Here is an 8563-nt window from a genome sequence, read left to right as displayed (position 1 = left end):
AGCTCAATCTATCTATTTTCCCTCTCTGTCCCACCCTGCAGTCAGAACACACGGAGCCAATGCCATCTTCAAAAAGTCAGGGACAAGGGCATCTGCACGGAAGTCCCACAGATGGCAAGGGAGGTCTAGGGAAGTGACTGTGGGGACATTGATTTGTAAACATTCCAGGGATAATGGCTTCCCTTTTGAATGGCCATTTTGGAACCTGTTTTTGTGAATGTGTTCCATGAAATGTCATCTTGATTCACAGAGCAATCTCTAGTCCCCCAGCCAAAATGCTTGCAAGCAAACAAGTAGAATAAGTGACCTCAAAAATGGGGCAGGTTTGAGCCCAGACTGTGGCATTTCTCCACGCGTAGAAATCCAAAGGAAGATCTACTGGTGATTTTGCAATAAACTTGTGATTTTTCTTGGTGAAAAAAGGCATATCTTCTGTTGATAGACTCTCAAGAAATGTCAACACTGTGTACACATGTCAGTGTGAACTGAAGACGTGTGGGCTCCCCCTTCTCTCAGAGCTGCCAGCTCTCCAGACGGATGGGCCCTGAGAATTACGTGTGATCCTGTCTGGACAGCTTTCTAGGACTCTAGGGAATTACAGTTTAGTGCTGGCCTGGTAAGACTGGGTAAGTCCTTCATTCATGTAGGACCTCAGTTTTCTCATGTGTCAAAATGGCGCAGGAGATATTTGTGGCTTCTTTCTGCTCTAAACTTTTACAATGTTCTGTGTTTCCCTCTCTCCTTTTTCTGAAAGTGTACCTCTCTTTATCCTGAGATCAATTCCGTGTACCTCACCTCTCTCTGCCAAGTGGGCTGGGAAGAGTCTCCCCCCACCTGAGCACCCACTAAACAAACAGACAGTTGGCCAGATCTGCCTGACATCAACTAATTTTAAATACAAAACTGTAGCTTCTCTGGGTTCTAAAAAGAGACCAGCAATTAAGACCAGCAATAAGGCCATCCTTAAGAAGGATGGACTTAGGATATACTACAGAGCATATTTTAATTAGATTTGGCTAGTACATAAATTAAATTATTTCATTAATTACAGATGTTTGACACTTCACCTCCAAGTGAACTACAAGGTTGAGTGGAGCTCAAGTTTTAGGGGACTGACCACACTCATTTACCCTCCCCTGTCTCTCCTTATGTGATTCCCTTATCCTCTCCAGTGATATCTCAGAATGACTCAGCTCTCACTTCTCCCAAGGTCTCTGCCCCTGCAAAGCACGTGGCAGGGACTTGCAGATGTCTCCCGGCAGGTGAGATTGCCATCATGGTTTCTAGGGCTTCGCTCCTGGTCCTTATAAGCTTCCCACGTCTATCTTCTTCCCCATCTGCATACTTTGCTCCTTTTTCTGCTCTCTGCACATGGAGTCTCCTCCCAACTCCCCACTCCCTCTCCCTTTCTCTCTCTCTCTTTCTCACTGCTCATACCCACACATGGATTTAAAGACTGCAAACACTTTCTGTCTGAAGTAGACATCACCATTGTTGATTTCTGCACAAAGAGAAGGCTTTCCTCCCATTTTGGAAAAGAGAACGCTGGCCTCAGAAAGAAAAGAGAAAGCTGACTTCAGAAAGCTGACCCCAGGGCACAGTAGGGGTACTTTGCTCTTGGCCCAATTCAGATGACAAGATCAAAGCCATCAAAGTCATCTTACAGTCCGAGTCATGGCCTATTTAAAGAGGGGTGGGCAGTGTTGAGGAGGGATGGTGATGCTGAGGGATGGACTGGCAGCAGTGGGGAGTCATTGCCACTTCCAGTCTGGGGGCTGAAGGAGAGAGACAAGCTACTCATGCAATGTCAAAGAACTGAAACTGCTCATGAAGCCACCTGACAGGCATTGTGGCCGTAGGAAGGGCAGCCACACCCCAACTGTGGTCCAGCACAGTGGGAACAGGGGAAAAATGACCCCAGCTCCCTCTGCTCCTGTTCTCTGCCAGCCTGCTCCTGCCCTTCTCCCATGGTTGAACCTCACAGGAGGCCAGGAGGCCAGAGAGCCAGGAAAGCATCCTAGAGGTTGGCCTCCTGGCCACAGAGCAGGAAGAAGAGGATGGAGAATGAGCCTGAGGGTGCAAACAGGGACTCTCTGGTATAATCGCTTTTGTTGTAAAAAACTTTGCTCCTCATTTTGCTTAGACATTTGACACTTCGCAATATCTAAGATTTCTGAAAACCAATGAATAATAGGAAGTCTAAAGAGGGTCCTTTTTCTCTTTCCTTTTAAAAGAAATTGTGCATGGCTTACGGCAGAAATAGTTTATTTGATAGTCTTATATTTTAAAGAGGAATTTCTTGGAGAAATCAAGAAAAGGGAATCGTATAGAGCTATTACCAGACTTTTAAATAAATTCCTATGTGTCTGCTGAGAATGCTGTCTTAACAATGATTTATTAGGCCTACTAGAGTGGTTGACTGGAATTATATTTTATAAAATGCCTTGAGCTCCTCGGAGGAATGTTTCTCCTTGAATGTAAAGTCCTGTGTGGGCAGTGAAATAATGGCATGCAGTATCTATGATTTCAGAACATACGCTTGTTGTTACAATTATACATCTCAGATATTCTTATCCCAGAATTCTCTCTGGAAGAAAAGATGTAAAAGCATTTAACTGCAGAAATATCAGGAGTGATAGCCCACCCTCCAGGTGGCAATAGTCCTCCTGGTTGTGCTACATTGTCCCTTATTTTTTCTCTTCTCCTTCTTTCCATATCTTCTACCTCAATCCTTATCTCCTTGCTTCTTTCTAGGTAGAAGGATAAGCTTTTGATAAAAAGAAATTGGTATATGAAGTCGTGCATCCTAGATATATGCATTTTAATATTTGTTGGACTATTCCATAAATTTAATTTCATATGAAATAAATTCATTTTCAAATTGGTGATTTTGATGGCAACAATTCATCCCATTAGATTTCTAAAATCTATTTATAATTTCCTTATGGTTCTTGTTTTAAGTTGCTTTCCTTGATTTTTATTTTCCCCAATGATCATCAATCTTTCTTTACCTGGTGGTTCCATGCTAGCTTGTATCTGGTCCCTAGTCCTCTTACTTCCAATGCAAAACTAGGTCTTAAAGTGGCATGTCGAGTGTCTTATCTCATATAACATTGGGAGCATTGCAGATGCAATCTTTAGCTAGTGACTAGCCAAGGCAAGAAAATTTCTGCATCTAAGAACTGGGAGGACTAACATAGTCTTATGATTGGGAAACGGGTTGGTCAATCTAAATTGTGACCAGCAGGGAACCAAAGTGCCAGTTTACTATGTCCTTGCCAACATTTAAAAATACCTTTTGCCCTGGCTGGTGTGGCTCAGTGGATTGAATGCTGGTCTGCAAACCAAAAGGTCACCAGTTCGATTCCTGGTCAGGGCACATGCCTGTGTTGTAAGCCAACTCCTCAGCACAAGAGGCAACCAGTCACTATATCTCTCTCTAGATGAGAGACCTCTCTCTCTCTTGTGAAGGAAACATCTCTCACATCTATGTTTCTCTTCCTCTCTCCCTCTCATCCCATCTCTCTAAAATAATGAAATTAAATCTTAAAAAATATAAAAATATAAAACATCTTTTATGATAACTTCAAATGTCCAAAGTACCCAAAGTAAAGATTCAACACAATTCCCATCAAGATTCCAATGATGTATTTCACCGAACTAGAACAAATATTTCAAAAATTTATATGGAGCCACAAAAGGACCTGCATAGCAACAGCCATCCTGTAATCAGAACAGCATGGCACNTTCCTCTCTCCCTCTCATCCCATCTCTCTAAAATAATGAAATTAAATCTTAAAAAATATAAAAATATAAAACATCTTTTATGATAACTTCAAATGTCCAAAGTACCCAAAGTAAAGATTCAACACAATTCCCATCAAGATTCCAATGATGTATTTCACCAAACTAGAACAAATATTTCAAAAATTTATATGGAGCCACAAAAGGACCTGCATAGCAACAGCCATCCTGTAATCAGAACAGCATGGTACTGGCATAAAAACAGACACATAGATCAATGGGACGGAATAGAGAGCCCAGAAAGAAACCCACATCTTTATAGTCAATTAACATTAGACAGAGGAAGCAAGCACATACAATGGGCTAAAGACAGTTTATTCAATAAATGATGTGGGGAAAATTGGACAGATACATGCAGAAAAATGAAACTAGACCACCTTCTTACACCACACACAAGAATAAATTCAAAATGGATCAAAGACTTAAATGTTAGAGCCGAAACCATAAAAATCATAGAAGAAACATAGGCAGCAAAATCTCAGACATTGCTTGTAGCAATATTTTATCAGATATATCTCCCTAGGCAAGGGAAAAAAGAAAAAAATAAATGGGATTACATCAAACTGAAAAGTTTTTACACAGCAAAGGAAATCATCAAAATGAAAAAAACAACCCACAGAATGGGAGAACATATTCACTGATACATCCACAATTTATAAAGAATGTATGCAACTCAACCCCCTGCCCCCAAAACAAACAACCTAATTCAAAAATGAGTAAAGGATCTAAATAGACACTTACCCAAAGGGGACATACAGATGGCCAATAGACATGAAAAGATGCTCAATGTCACTAATCATCATAGGAAAGCCAATTAACGCCACAATGAGGTATCACCTCACACCTGTCAGAATGGCTGCCCTCAATAAATCATCAAACGAGTGCCAGGAGGATATGGAGAAAGGGGAAGCCTTTTGCCCTGTTGGTGGGAATGTAGGCTGGTGCAGCGCTGTGGAAGCAGTATGGAGCTACCTCAGAAAATTAAAAATGAATCTGCTTTCTGACCCAGCTATCTTACTTCTGGGAATATATCTGAAGGACCCTAAAACACTAATTTGAAAGAACATAAGCGCCCCTATGTTCATTGCAGCGTTATTTTCAATCACCAAGGTGTAGAAGCAGCTCAAGTGTCCATCGGTAGATGAGAGGATAAAACAACTATGGGACATTTACATAATGGAATACTACTTGGCCATAAAAAAGAACATTTAACCTTTTGTGACAGTATGGATGGACCTGGAGAACATTGTGCTGAGTGAAATAAGCCACCCAGAGAAAGACAAATACCATATGATTTCACTCTTATGTAAAATCTAGTGAACAAACTGAGCTAACAGGGAGGATGAGGACAGACTCACAGATGGAGAGCAGGATGACAGCTGGGGTGGGGAAGTTAGGGGGTGGAGGGATGGAGCGAAATGGAAAAAGGACTCTTGGACATGGACAACAGTATGGTGATTGCCGAGGGGAGGGGATTATAAAGGAACTAAATGGTGGTTGAAAAAATACAGTAAAGATTAAAAAAATAAAATAAAGAATAAAAACACCTTTTATTCAAAAGGTGTAACTTCAAAATAAATAGGAACAAAGGCATTACATTGAAAGATGTTTTAGTTTAAGACCAAATTGGGTGTGATCAGGTGAAGGATGTCTTAAAGTAATGAGATGGCTTATTATGAACTGAAGAAAACCAGTATTCTGGGTCCATTGTCTTTTTTCTCCCTCCACAAATACAATTGTCAGATACAAAAATGCATTATATTTCTTTTAGAAATTTTGGAGATAGCTTAAACTCTATGGGCTTACAAAGTCTACATATATATATTCAGTGCTTTGCCTTCTGAAATGTGAGGGTTTGATATAGAAGGTCTCCGCCAATCAGAAATTAAGCAGTTGTTGTTTCTATGATATATGTCCAGATTTCTTTAGCACTTTGAGTCAGCGAAATAGTTTCAAGTTCTGATACTAAGAATATATGGCAATACATACAGTCCTGAGCCCCTTAGAGGGAAGTAATAGAGATTTTTATCCCCCAGTTATAAAACATCCCAGCTGTTTGGTCATTTGATGTTATTGTGTTTTCAAAACTTAATATATCTCAACAGTATCCCAGTTATTACTTCTAAATAATGACTGAGTTGATGGTACGGAGGAGCTATAAACCATGTTCTTTTTACCTGTCCCAGAACTAAGACCTCATCAGACTAAGACAAATATACATAAAAAATTTACAGTGGGACATTTGGGTGAGAGATACAGGCAGTAGGGGATAAGAGTGGAGATTGTCAAGACTTCAAAGAAATAGCAGCATAGGTCATGCAAGTCATAATTCCATATTGCATTGACCCAGTGGCATCAAAACATTTCTCAGCTAATTCTTTGTGTTTTTGATGAATAGAATTTCATTTCTCCTCTCTTGCCTACTACCACTCTCTCCACCAGTTCGCACATATCTATTTGATTCACAACTTCCCTATTTAGATATAAACAGAAGAGTGATGTTCATATTGCTTTCGTTACAGCAGTTGTGGCTAATGGCATGCTTTCTATAAATTCAATTTCCCTGCGTCTTCTTTTATGCTGTATACTGAGATCTGCTTGCACCTGTACTCTTCTTATTTGACAAGCTGGAATGCCTTCTCCCCACATCTTATAAGACGGTATCTGCAAGGCTTAAGAACCAAAATCCTTTTCCAGTAAAAATGCCTCAGATGCACTTGCGGGAATGTAAGGAAGGCCCAAGGATTTCTGGAAGGAGTGCTGATGGAAACAAACACTGTCAAATGAAACTGCACAGGACCAGTTGTATTGGAATCTGAAGTCCCCATCTGGGCTGTTTTTCTGTGCGGTTCATCTTGAATCCTAGGCTGCTGCATGGATTCGTTTCCCTCGAATTTTCCCTGTGGAATGTTGTCACCTCCAGTGTGATGGCCTAATGTCCCTCTCTGGATCCTAATGCGCTCTTGTGATTTCCCTTCTGTCCAGCCTGCCCAGGGCCTTTGCTTTTATCTCACCGGGCCTGGACTTCATCACACAGGACAGTGCAGCCCTGTCATCGAGCCCACACTGGTCAGTTCTCCCTCGCTCCCAGTTTTCTGTTCGCTGTGTGCCATTCAGAGGAGGTGCGGCGAAGCTCTGTGCCAGATCTCTTCTGTGTTTCCTTGAGAGCATCTCTTTCAGAATTAATCTGTTTGATTTTATAGCCAAACTGTCACTTCCTTGTGCACCCTCTGTTTCATGTCCATATCTTTCATTGATCCACAATTCTGTATTTTACTTACGGATCTACGGGCACAAAATCATGTTTAACTCACTTTGTGTAGGTTGTGTTGGTCGTTATAGTCACGGATCATCCTCTCACAAACCTTTGGTACCTCCTGCTCTCTTCAGCTGAAATGTGAGCTCCTGAGAGTGGGCAGGGGTCAGGTTACTCTCAACAGTTGCTTTGTGTCATTCAAACTGCCTGGCATACAACAGTCATTTCTGAAGCCCACTCATGCTTCTACACCCACTCTGCTGCTTGCCTTAGTAGGAGCCCTGGGAGGGATTCGTTTGGCATGTATTTCAGGGGGAGAGAAAAGATCAGAGAGAGGACGTTATTTTTCATAGAAACAAAAGATCGGGAAACAGCAGAGCCAGGATTCAAAGTTAGGTCTCCTGATTCTGAGTTGCTGCTTCTTCCACTCCACAGTGCACATCGGCTTAGAAAGTACTGACCCAAACTTACGACATTAGAATTGTTCCCCACGGGAGAAATGTCTTTGTGTAGAAATGTTCTGGATGGACTGGCCCGATTTTGAACCTTTTGGGCTAGGGAGGTGGGGGAGGCCCAAACCAAGAGAAAACTGGATTCCTGCTTAAGACACTGAGTGGGATTGGGATCGGGTGTGGTGGCCCCCAAAGTATGACTGTATTTTGCAAAAAGTAGGGAGGCATTAGACATAAATGCTACCGAAAAATTCCCTAAGGGAAGCTTGGCAAAAGGACTTTTAAAGAACAGGAAAGTTTAAATTTTTCTGTCCTAAGTTTAGTATCTGTGTTGTCTATGATCTCCGAGTCTCAGTCTGGCTGTTTTAGGAAAGTTTACTCCATACAACTGTGTCAGTGTTTGATTTCGAAGGAATTGGTGAAAAGTGGTGTTCCATTTTGGATCAGTGGGGCAGAGAGAATAGCTAGAGTGAAGGACAGCGGGGGATAGACAAGAAATCAGCGGGGGAAGGTTCAGAAGGATGGGAGATAGGAATAAGAGGTGGCATGAGACTGTTGGCCCTGGGGATTCACCCGTGTCTTGGGGAGAGTGCTGAACCTTGCCAGGCGGAAGGCTAGAGGGTAAAGCCCATTTTACTTAGATATTCAAAGTCAGGGTGACTCTGGTCGACATCTGTGTTCCAACAGAGAGACAATAGCCCTCCTTACATTTTTCAGAATGAGAAACAGTGGGTGGATAATGAAAGGAGCATTGTGTTTTTTGAGAAATAAACAAACAAGGAAACCCAAAATATATTCTATAATTGGGGGAGGGAAGGTTTTAGGCAGCTGATAACTTTCCTGATGATGGTAGTTGAATCATCAGTTGAAGAGCAAATTTGACAGCATTAAAATTCATGGTAAAGTTTTATCTGCAATGCAGGCGTATGGAAGCTCTATATGCCTCTTAGCAAATTCCAGGCTTCAGTCTCCCGTGAACAGATGTAATCTCTGAAACAAAACGCCCTTATCTTCTAATGCCACTGTTCTTCTGAATAACAGAATGGAAAGG

The sequence above is a fragment of the Sturnira hondurensis genome, unplaced genomic scaffold (genome assembly GCF_014824575.4).
Source record: "Sturnira hondurensis isolate 20B ecotype Veracruz unplaced genomic scaffold, ASM1482457v3 Scaffold0022319, whole genome shotgun sequence".
Classification (NCBI taxonomy): domain Eukaryota; kingdom Metazoa; phylum Chordata; class Mammalia; order Chiroptera; family Phyllostomidae; genus Sturnira; species Sturnira hondurensis.
Note: the sequence above shows the minus strand (reverse complement) of the source record.